Raw genomic sequence first — 9,022 nt, forward strand, 5'->3', positions numbered from 1 at the left:
GCTGTTCTTTCATTTATCGCTTATTTTAGTTCGTACCTCTTCGTTAGTCTAGCAACCCAGACAGAAAAATAAAACTACATGTTCCTAACAATAATCTTGGTCTTTTCATATAATTTTGATCAAGGTCATCAAATTTTGTTGGTCGAATTGATGCAGAAAAATATAAAATTGACCTTAAAAAATCTGTAATATTCATAGGCTACAGTGTTAGTTTCGACACCATTATCGATATCCATACTAATATTAGGCATAACGAAGTTTAAGATTGTTTTTACGAAACATTCAGGAGTACCTAATTTGTTTTTGCCCGAGCGAAGCCAGCTATTTTAGCCGCTAGTTCTAGATATTGCTGTCGATCAAGTACCGCTACGATATTCTAGATTATTTTTCGCAATTATCAATCTAAATATTTTTCTGCAACACTTGATCAAAATGTGATATGTGCAACCTCGTAACTGACTATGTGTAGGTACCTACTTCGTTTTTGTTTTATTTTTCTGATCATTCCAGTAATGTAGTATAGAACATCGGTTTTCCCGGAACAATAACTTAAAAAATATACCCTATCTTGTAGTACATAATAATCAAAAGGTTCTTTGTAGAGTAGAACAATTTGTCAAATTGGAAAATTTTCTTCATTTTTTTTAAAGAAATTGTGTCATCTCCTACATAAAGTTGAAATTGTTTCATCTTGTTATGTCAATTAAGTTGGGACAATATTCAACAAAATTCCAGTTTTTTATGTAATAAGACTTTATGTGTGATAAAGCTGTCTCAACTGCAAATAAAATTACTATTCTACAAAGAAATCATTATTATTTTGTGGTCGGCAATTGAAAAAAACCATAGATGCATGAAGCGGCAACTGCGTAGAGGACTGCATGCAGTGGCGCCGACGGCAGCAGACGAAGACTTGAGGAAACGGCGGCAAACTCTGACCAAAGTTGTCTATGAAACCTGTTCAAAGAGTATTAATATTCTAGTACCCTCATTTTCGTAAGTGTTGACAGCGTCAAGTAATCACTCCTGAGGTCCGGCTTGCAAAATGATTTACACATACAACTACATGGTTTAAAATTGCCAATTTTTCATGTACCTAATTTATCATTTATGTTCTTGTAAGTTCATTTAATAAGACATAATATTAGTACATATTTTGTTGGGCGTATTATTATAGAGCAATTTTAATCTTCGGAAAATCTACACAAATAACTTTGGTCGGGGATATAGAATTGGGGGTTATTATGTTATTATTTGATTATAAATAGATAATGTTGTGCTTAGTTCTATATATAAAGTGCATCCCAGTATATAGAGTAGATAGACAGCCCTTAGTTGGATGGTGGATTATTTTAATTAAAACATGTGATTAAAATGGTTCGGTCGACGCTTGATTAAAACATTTATTTCTTCGTCAGTAGTTTAGTCTCCAGTAGCTTGACGTAGCATATCATCAAATAAGACACAATCGACTTTGTGCCTTAATTAGTTTTTTTATTTATTTATTTAATGATTGTCTATGCGAACGGTAGATTCATAGAGTAGACCACGGACCAAAAAGTCGATTATTACGAATAAATGTGAAGAATATTTTTTGTACAATATTTTTTTAGTTGTATGTGGTTAAGAAGAGTACAACAAGATTGTATTAGTCATTTTCTCATATTGTATTTATAGAATAAAAATTAAATTTAAATTGTAGACACCTTTTTTGTAGTAGTACAAAGTAACCTAAGAATTTACCTAAGTCTTCCTCCACTCTATACACAAACTTCGTTGCGTGTACGGAACCTGAAATCTATTATTCCCTGTTGCTAAAATCCCAAAACTGGGATGCACTGGATTTTATTTATTGCAACGGCCTTTAATTAACATTGGTCCCGTTTCCCGCGCTGTCACTTTAAATCTGTCAAAAATTCGAGTATTCTCTATGGTACCTACTTGCCTACTTAAAAGGTCTGATAAAGTGCTTTTTCAAAAGTTATTAATATAGAATTGTAGTTTCTCTCAGTACTAGTTGAAACAAGTGTTCAGTAGAAAGTGATAATTCCCACATGTACAAGAGTGCCTATAAAGTGTGACAATATCAATTACACACAATTTCGTTGTGAATTTTCTACATTATTAATAATCGTAAATGCTTTAAATGTAGATGGGATGTCAAATTTTAAAATTGTAACAACAATAAATTCAATACTAAGTATTTAGTCTAGTCTGTTTGCTTTTATGTCGGTTTGTTTAATAATTAAAATTACTTTTGGTTTTATTTTAGATTTCGCATTTTTGTATAGAATAAATAGGTTGTATCTGAATAAATATATTAATAACATACCTAGTCAATAATCGTGCAATATGATTACAAACAAAAAATTACCAATTTAAATAAATTTAGACAAATTTGATTTTAATGGGATAAGTTTGAAAATTTTATTTATTCAATTTCTTCATGTTAAGGATTTGCAAAAATGCGGAATGTTTCATTTTACATTTTGTAAATATTTAGAGTAAGATTGTTAAATTTTTAGGTGTGTATTTACCTTATTGTACTGAAATAATTTATACATAGGTATAATCGTATTTAGAAATTTTCATTCGTTCTCAAAGTTTTCTAACGTAGAATTTTTGTCTATGGTAAATTGGCGGTTATTATTGAAACTTTTGAATGTCGGATTCTTTAAAAATGTATTTTTAATATTTACTAATGCATATACTAATGTTTGAAAAAATTTCGTGAGTAGCCGCCACGTAAGTGCCCCACGAATTTGACATTATCAATAAATATTATATAAATTTAGATTAGATTCGGAAGTTTGAATAGATTTTTTACATATAAGTAACATTTGAGAAGTGGTTCGGTTGTGTGAATATTGTTGCTTGTATTTTAACTTTTAAACCATTATAATAGTACCTAAGTACATCACACAAAATAAACCAGCCTGTCGCCAAGAGATTTTCTGTGCTCGTAAATTTCTTCCCAAAAAAATTGCGTGGGAATATTCTGCGGAAATTTCTGAGGTATGGGAAAATTTCGAGCACATGGCTAACCACAACACAAAGTAACATTTGATATTGGTCACTACCGATTTAAAAGTAATATGAACATGATTGTAACTTTTTATGAAATAATTTATTTAAATAAGAACGCAATAAATAGCCTCTCAGACTAGTGGGACCGATTCACCCCACTTAAAACTGTCACAGGACTTTTTACTTTAAGATCATTTTAACGCTTAATTGACGAATAAATAATAATGAATAACATTACATTAAAAAGAAGTTATTAGCGCAACAGTGATACAATTATTTGTTGACACAGAATCATGGAAAAAATAGTTTAGGGTAGAGAAAAAGACCTATAATATTCACACAACCTTTTTCATGTTGATGGGATTTGAAGTACATAACAATAAACGGTTTAACCCCAATTGTTGTTTTATTGTGTACCAGCTGATGCCTGCGACTTCGTTCGCGTGGCCGAACATTTTTTGGTAAGGAGTCAATTGATCTAACATATTTAAGAACCACTGCATAAAAATTAACTATGAAATAAAAAAAAAATCCGTATCCAAATCTGTTTACCCGTTGATGAGCTACGGTGCCACGTACACATAACAAAAACTATTAGAGAAATTTAATTAGACTACCTAACGATACGTATACATACAGAAAATGCTAATCACACTGAAAAAGTATATTTTCTATTTAGCTGAATTGTTGTGACTCTTCTTCAAGGTGTTCCAGGTCTTCGATTTTTGCCCTTCCTTCATTATGATATGCCAGGGGGCTGCCGTGAAACATAAAACACGTAGCACGTCTCTCTTTTTTTTTTTACACGATTCGCACACGATATGGAAAAGAGACAGCATATTAGTAACGTGCTACGTGTTGTGTTTCGTGGTAGACCTTCAGATAGCTCCACTCTGGGTCAAGGCGAATTGATTCTATACAGACAGAATATGAAGTAATTCCGGTCGCGCAGTCTGATTTAGCAGCTACTTTACACCATTTCTTCTAAGAGATGAGCGTAGCCACATGAGAAAGAAACATGTATTTATAGTACACGGCACGCGATAGCCTATAGGTATAGCAACAAAACGAGCAAAACCGCAGACAAATATCTGTGATCACAGGTACAAATATTTGCCCGCGATGCGAATCGAACTCGGGACCACCAGATAGCTGACGTGCTCATCACTTCTCTCCACGGAGAAAAGGCAAGTAGGTAGGCAAGTATCTACGTAATTTATGGTTTCACACGACTACTTCCGCTTGTCCTATACCTAGAGTTGAAATCTAGTCAGATTTCGGTCACCTGACGCTAGATGACGATCTGGCATGATAGGGACCAACACTGTTCAAATGAGTTTCTTTCAGCATTTCCTCTCAGCAGTGGTCGTTCCGAAATGCCACTAGTTTGTAGCTTGTGAGAAATAACTATAAATATAAAAATTTACCAGAGAAAAAGTGCCTTTGAAGATCTAATTTCTGAATAATTGATTTTAATTTGATGGCGGGGTAGTAATAAAAGTCATGTCAGATGCCTTTAGGCGACTTGAATAAAATCTGATACCAGTGTTAGCAATAACACACTCGATATGATGAAAGAGTTGAGATTTTCCGCGGCGCTTTCCACGACAATGCATTATTATGGTATGTACCTAAGCAGGCATGAACCATGAGCGGGATCCACTGGTGCACCGCCCAGAATCGGCTTCCGACGAGAGAACTCCTCAACGGTTTCAGCACTATCACGAATATTTTGTCAAGCATTGTATGCGACAAGATCTCGCTGAAAACAACAAAAGCTTGTGTCAAAAGTGTCGTTTTGGTAAAATAAAAATTATATAAAAATAATGGTATTTCTTTGAATAATTGTTTCCGTCCGCATCCGCACTGAGTCATAAAATTGCGATGTGCAACTGTTAGAAAAAAGTTGTCTGCAATATGTTTTCAGATGGCATTTTAGGGTTCCGTACCTCAAAGAAAGGAACCCTTATAGGATCACTTTGTAGTTTGCTTTGCCATTTTTACACAAATATAAAAACATTGTAAATCTCTGCCTTTTCCTCAGGAATGCGTACAAGTATAAGGTCCAAGTATAAAGTTTTTTTTTTTCGAACCAAAATTTTAAATCCCATTTGAAATTTGCTCGTGCATTGAAGTTCGAGACTTGTGTTATGGGTTACTAACTACAACAATACCATATTTTCTAGCATTATACAGGTATTAGATAAACATCCAAGACCCAGGTCAATCTGAAAAAGACCATTTTCCATGTTGGCCTGACCAGGGACCCTCGATGCGCGATTCTAACTCGCTCTTAACCGTTTCATTATATCTCGACATTCGTAGTGTGCGTGACTCCGGCTACAAAGTACCTACTTATCTCCTACAGAGAAATACGAGTCGTAATATGTACATATTTCTTTTTAGACTAGCCTAAAAGTTAGGCGTTAAAATTGTCCAAAAAGTAAGACAGAATTTTAAGTATTCACCTAGTTATATTATTGTCAGGTAGTAGTTATAAAGAAAGAAAGAAATCATTTATTCGGCAAACACATAAAATCCAAACATACAAAAGAGTAACGAATATAGATCGAATACAATAAGTATGTCAATCGAAATGGCGACCAGCTCAGCACGGTGCCGTGGTATCGAGACAAGGCGCTGATTTTCAGCTGGAACCAAGTAAAGAAGTAGGTATGGTGGCAAAATAAACAAGTTAATATGTACGGAAACAGAAACACACAATAGTAGTTAGTACATAACATGTTGAAATATATTATTTGGGTATTACATTTACGAATTGTTTTTTTAAACTTTCGCGCTTTAACACACAGGTTACTTGACACCTACCAGTTTTAAATAAAAAAATCGTGCTAAGTTCCGTTATGTGAGTAAGTAAGTACTTAGGTAGTTTTACATACGAATTTATGTTTTATTTTGTGGTTTTACAATACAATACTCTTTATTGAACCAAGAGCGAAATTAACAAAAAAAAGAACCATACAAAAATAAACACAACGCACAAAGGCGGACTTAGGAAAGAATAAATAAATAGCTACTTTATTCGGTACATAAGTAATGAAATAAAGTTTACCTATATTTTTTTTAGAAACTGGTACCATTAGTTTCTAAACAAAAACATATTCTATGCCGAAAAGGATCCCAACTCAGCTTTCTGCCAAGACTGGAAGCCACAGCGCTGATTTTCAGCTGGAATGGAAATACAAATATGAATAATTATATATTTAAAATATAGGCATATATATGAAAAATAAAATCGAAGTAACTATGTGTGTGGTTGAATGGTATAATTTGACATGAATACATATGTATGCACGAATATAACCTATACAAATTGAAACGCAATATTGCTCAAGAACTTTATGACTGACCCAAAGATATAGCTATTTGTTATACATATAGAGCTATGAGCTAATACTTCGATACTGATAGAGAAAGTCCTACCCACAAAAATACCTACTCTAGTGGACAAAATACGCGTCTCTTCTAAATAAATCCGTCAAAAAAAAAATAATTAAACCGAAATACCACATAAAATTCCTTCCCTTTTAATTTTTTCGCCCGCAAAATTAATTTGCAGCAATTTGAATTATTCGCACGTCGCCCGGCCGCACGCTTTGATTCTCTTGCTTGGACATTAAACATTTTTTTTTAAATTTATTTGACAATAGGTAGGTACCATTGCGAATTTTCCAAAGCGCATGTTTTGAGAAAAGTAGGCAGATATACCTACTGTTCTAAATTTATAGCGATGGGTCTCGAAAATTTCGAGAACGCACGTGGAATGGGTGAAGACATGTTCTCGGAAATTCCCGTGTATTTTATTCCTATAAAATTTTCGTTCAGTCGTCTAGAACAAAAAAATTATCAGCGCCACATCGCTAGTTATCAGATAACTAGCTTTTGCCTGCGGCTTCGCCCGCGTGAATTTCACACGGCAATAGTTATTTTTCCGGGATGAAAGGTTTATCCATATATTATAAATAATATGAAGGTTTAGTAGTTTCAACCTCAATAAGCATAAATAAAATCTAAAACAGTCGCAAGTTAAAGATCTGTTACTAATAATTCCACCAGCTGAAACAGCACTTTGGCTCATTGTCATAGCACCTGAGCTTGCCCTATCGACTGACAACTTTTGTTTGTAATGTATTTAATGCCATAACTTTTATATAATAAGGTTCATCAGGGGTCTTCATAAGGCAAACATCTCTAATAATATTTTATGATTATTTCAATTTGATAAATATATGATAATGATTGACTATAATTTAATTAACAAAGTCAGCTTCTTCTAGCTTACATCAGGGATTTATTGTTGTGTGTGTGTGTAGTGAAGTCATATAAACCAAATGAATTATTATTAATATACCTACCTATTAAATTAAACCACTCAAATTAGATACCTACATCATTTATCGGTTCTGTATCTAAACTGTATTAGAAAGCATCAGCTTTAATCAAATGTTATTAGATTTTAAAACTTACTATACAATATTGTAAACTCTTCCGAGTGAATAGAACCATGTTCGTGTTGGATGCATATTTGCTTTAAGAAAGGCCAGACAGTTATACACAGAAATGTTTATACTGTTATGTTGTACCAACATAACAGTATTTTACAAAAATCTATGTCCTCATGTATGCAAATTAATTAAAATTTCAAGACGATTGGTCGAGCAGATAGAGGCTGAAGAGGTAACAAACAAACTTACTTTCGCATTTATAATATTAGTATGTACAACAAACATTCGCCTGTATAATATTAGTGGGATTAGTAAGGAACTATTGTTACGTTTGTCACAAAGGACGGACATACATCATTAGGCCGTCTGTCTGTCCGCTAATCTCACACCTGCAGCGTTTGATATATGATAAGTTCTAGAATTTATGCGTGTCGTGCAAGTAGACTATGTAGGTGCTACTAGAGACATTAAAGTAGGGTTGCCACATTTTTTCCAATATATACTTAGTATTTATTTCAAGATAGAACTAAAAATATTGTATTTTTGGGGACTCCATGAAAACAATATAGTACACATCATATTTATAATTAACTAGCTACGCCTGGGGCTTCGCTCCGGTGGGAATTTGGGGATAAAAACCACCTTATGTGATATTCCAAGTTATATTATACCTGTGGACCAAACATAACAATCCGTCGAATAGATTTTGCGTGAAAGGGTAACAATCATACACATACATCCTCACAAACTTTCGCATTAATATTATTAGTAGGATTGACTGATATAAAAAGAAAATCAAAATTGTTCTTACTACATAATCTAAAGGCATTTACTATGTTCCTGTTGAATTTTCACTCCACTAAAGATGACAGCAAAACAAAACGCAGAAAAATTATCCATTATCTGTGGTCGATTTCATCCTGACATTGACAGTTGCACAATTTCCCGCGCGTTTGCCGCGCTGCCAACCGAAAGGAACGAATGTCGTGTGCAGGCCCCGCCTGCGCGTGTTTCGAATGAAGACATGTCCCAAAAAATTACATAAATTACTTACAATCCTTCGAACGCAACTCGAAAGGAAACAGTCTTTTTGCTTTGATTTAAAAGCGCTTTGAAATAAAAAAAAAAATGTTTTTAAATATGAGGATAAAGTAAGGCATAGAGCCTTTGAAAGTTTGTATGTTTTCTTTTTCTAATATAATGTCGTCATTTTTTTTTTAGATGTTTGAACCATGGATATAGCGAGTACTAATTCCGTGGATTGAACACAGTGTAAAAACTTATCAAATTTTCATGTTTAAGAAGGTTAATATCTATTTTTATTAATTAAATCATGACAAAGATAAAACATTGAGCCATGCCAATATACCATAGCTATTTGTTGATAAAAGAATCATTGCTCTACTATCACTATATGGCGAGAAATAAACGAGATAATAAATCACGCCTTTATCCCTTACAGGGTACCTAGACATAGCTGGGAGCACGGGCTAGGAGTCACGAAACTCGTGCATATTTAACTATATACA

The 9,022-nt window shown here is 33.5% G+C and overlaps 1 long non-coding RNA gene across 1 annotated transcript; it reads right to left on the reverse strand.

Moving 5' to 3' along the window:
• Positions 1–3,601: 3,601 nt before the first annotated feature.
• LOC128682464 (uncharacterized) lies at positions 3,602–6,329 on the reverse strand. The gene is made up of 3 exons (XR_008406120.2): positions 6,101–6,329; positions 4,659–4,789; positions 3,602–4,011 (listed from the first exon to the last, which is right to left on the reverse strand). It is a non-coding gene; the product is annotated as an uncharacterized LOC128682464 (long non-coding RNA).
• Positions 6,330–9,022: the final 2,693 nt, after the last annotated feature.

The sequence above is a fragment of the Plodia interpunctella genome, chromosome 30 (assembly GCF_027563975.2).
Source record: "Plodia interpunctella isolate USDA-ARS_2022_Savannah chromosome 30, ilPloInte3.2, whole genome shotgun sequence".
Lineage (NCBI taxonomy): Eukaryota > Metazoa > Arthropoda > Insecta > Lepidoptera > Pyralidae > Plodia > Plodia interpunctella.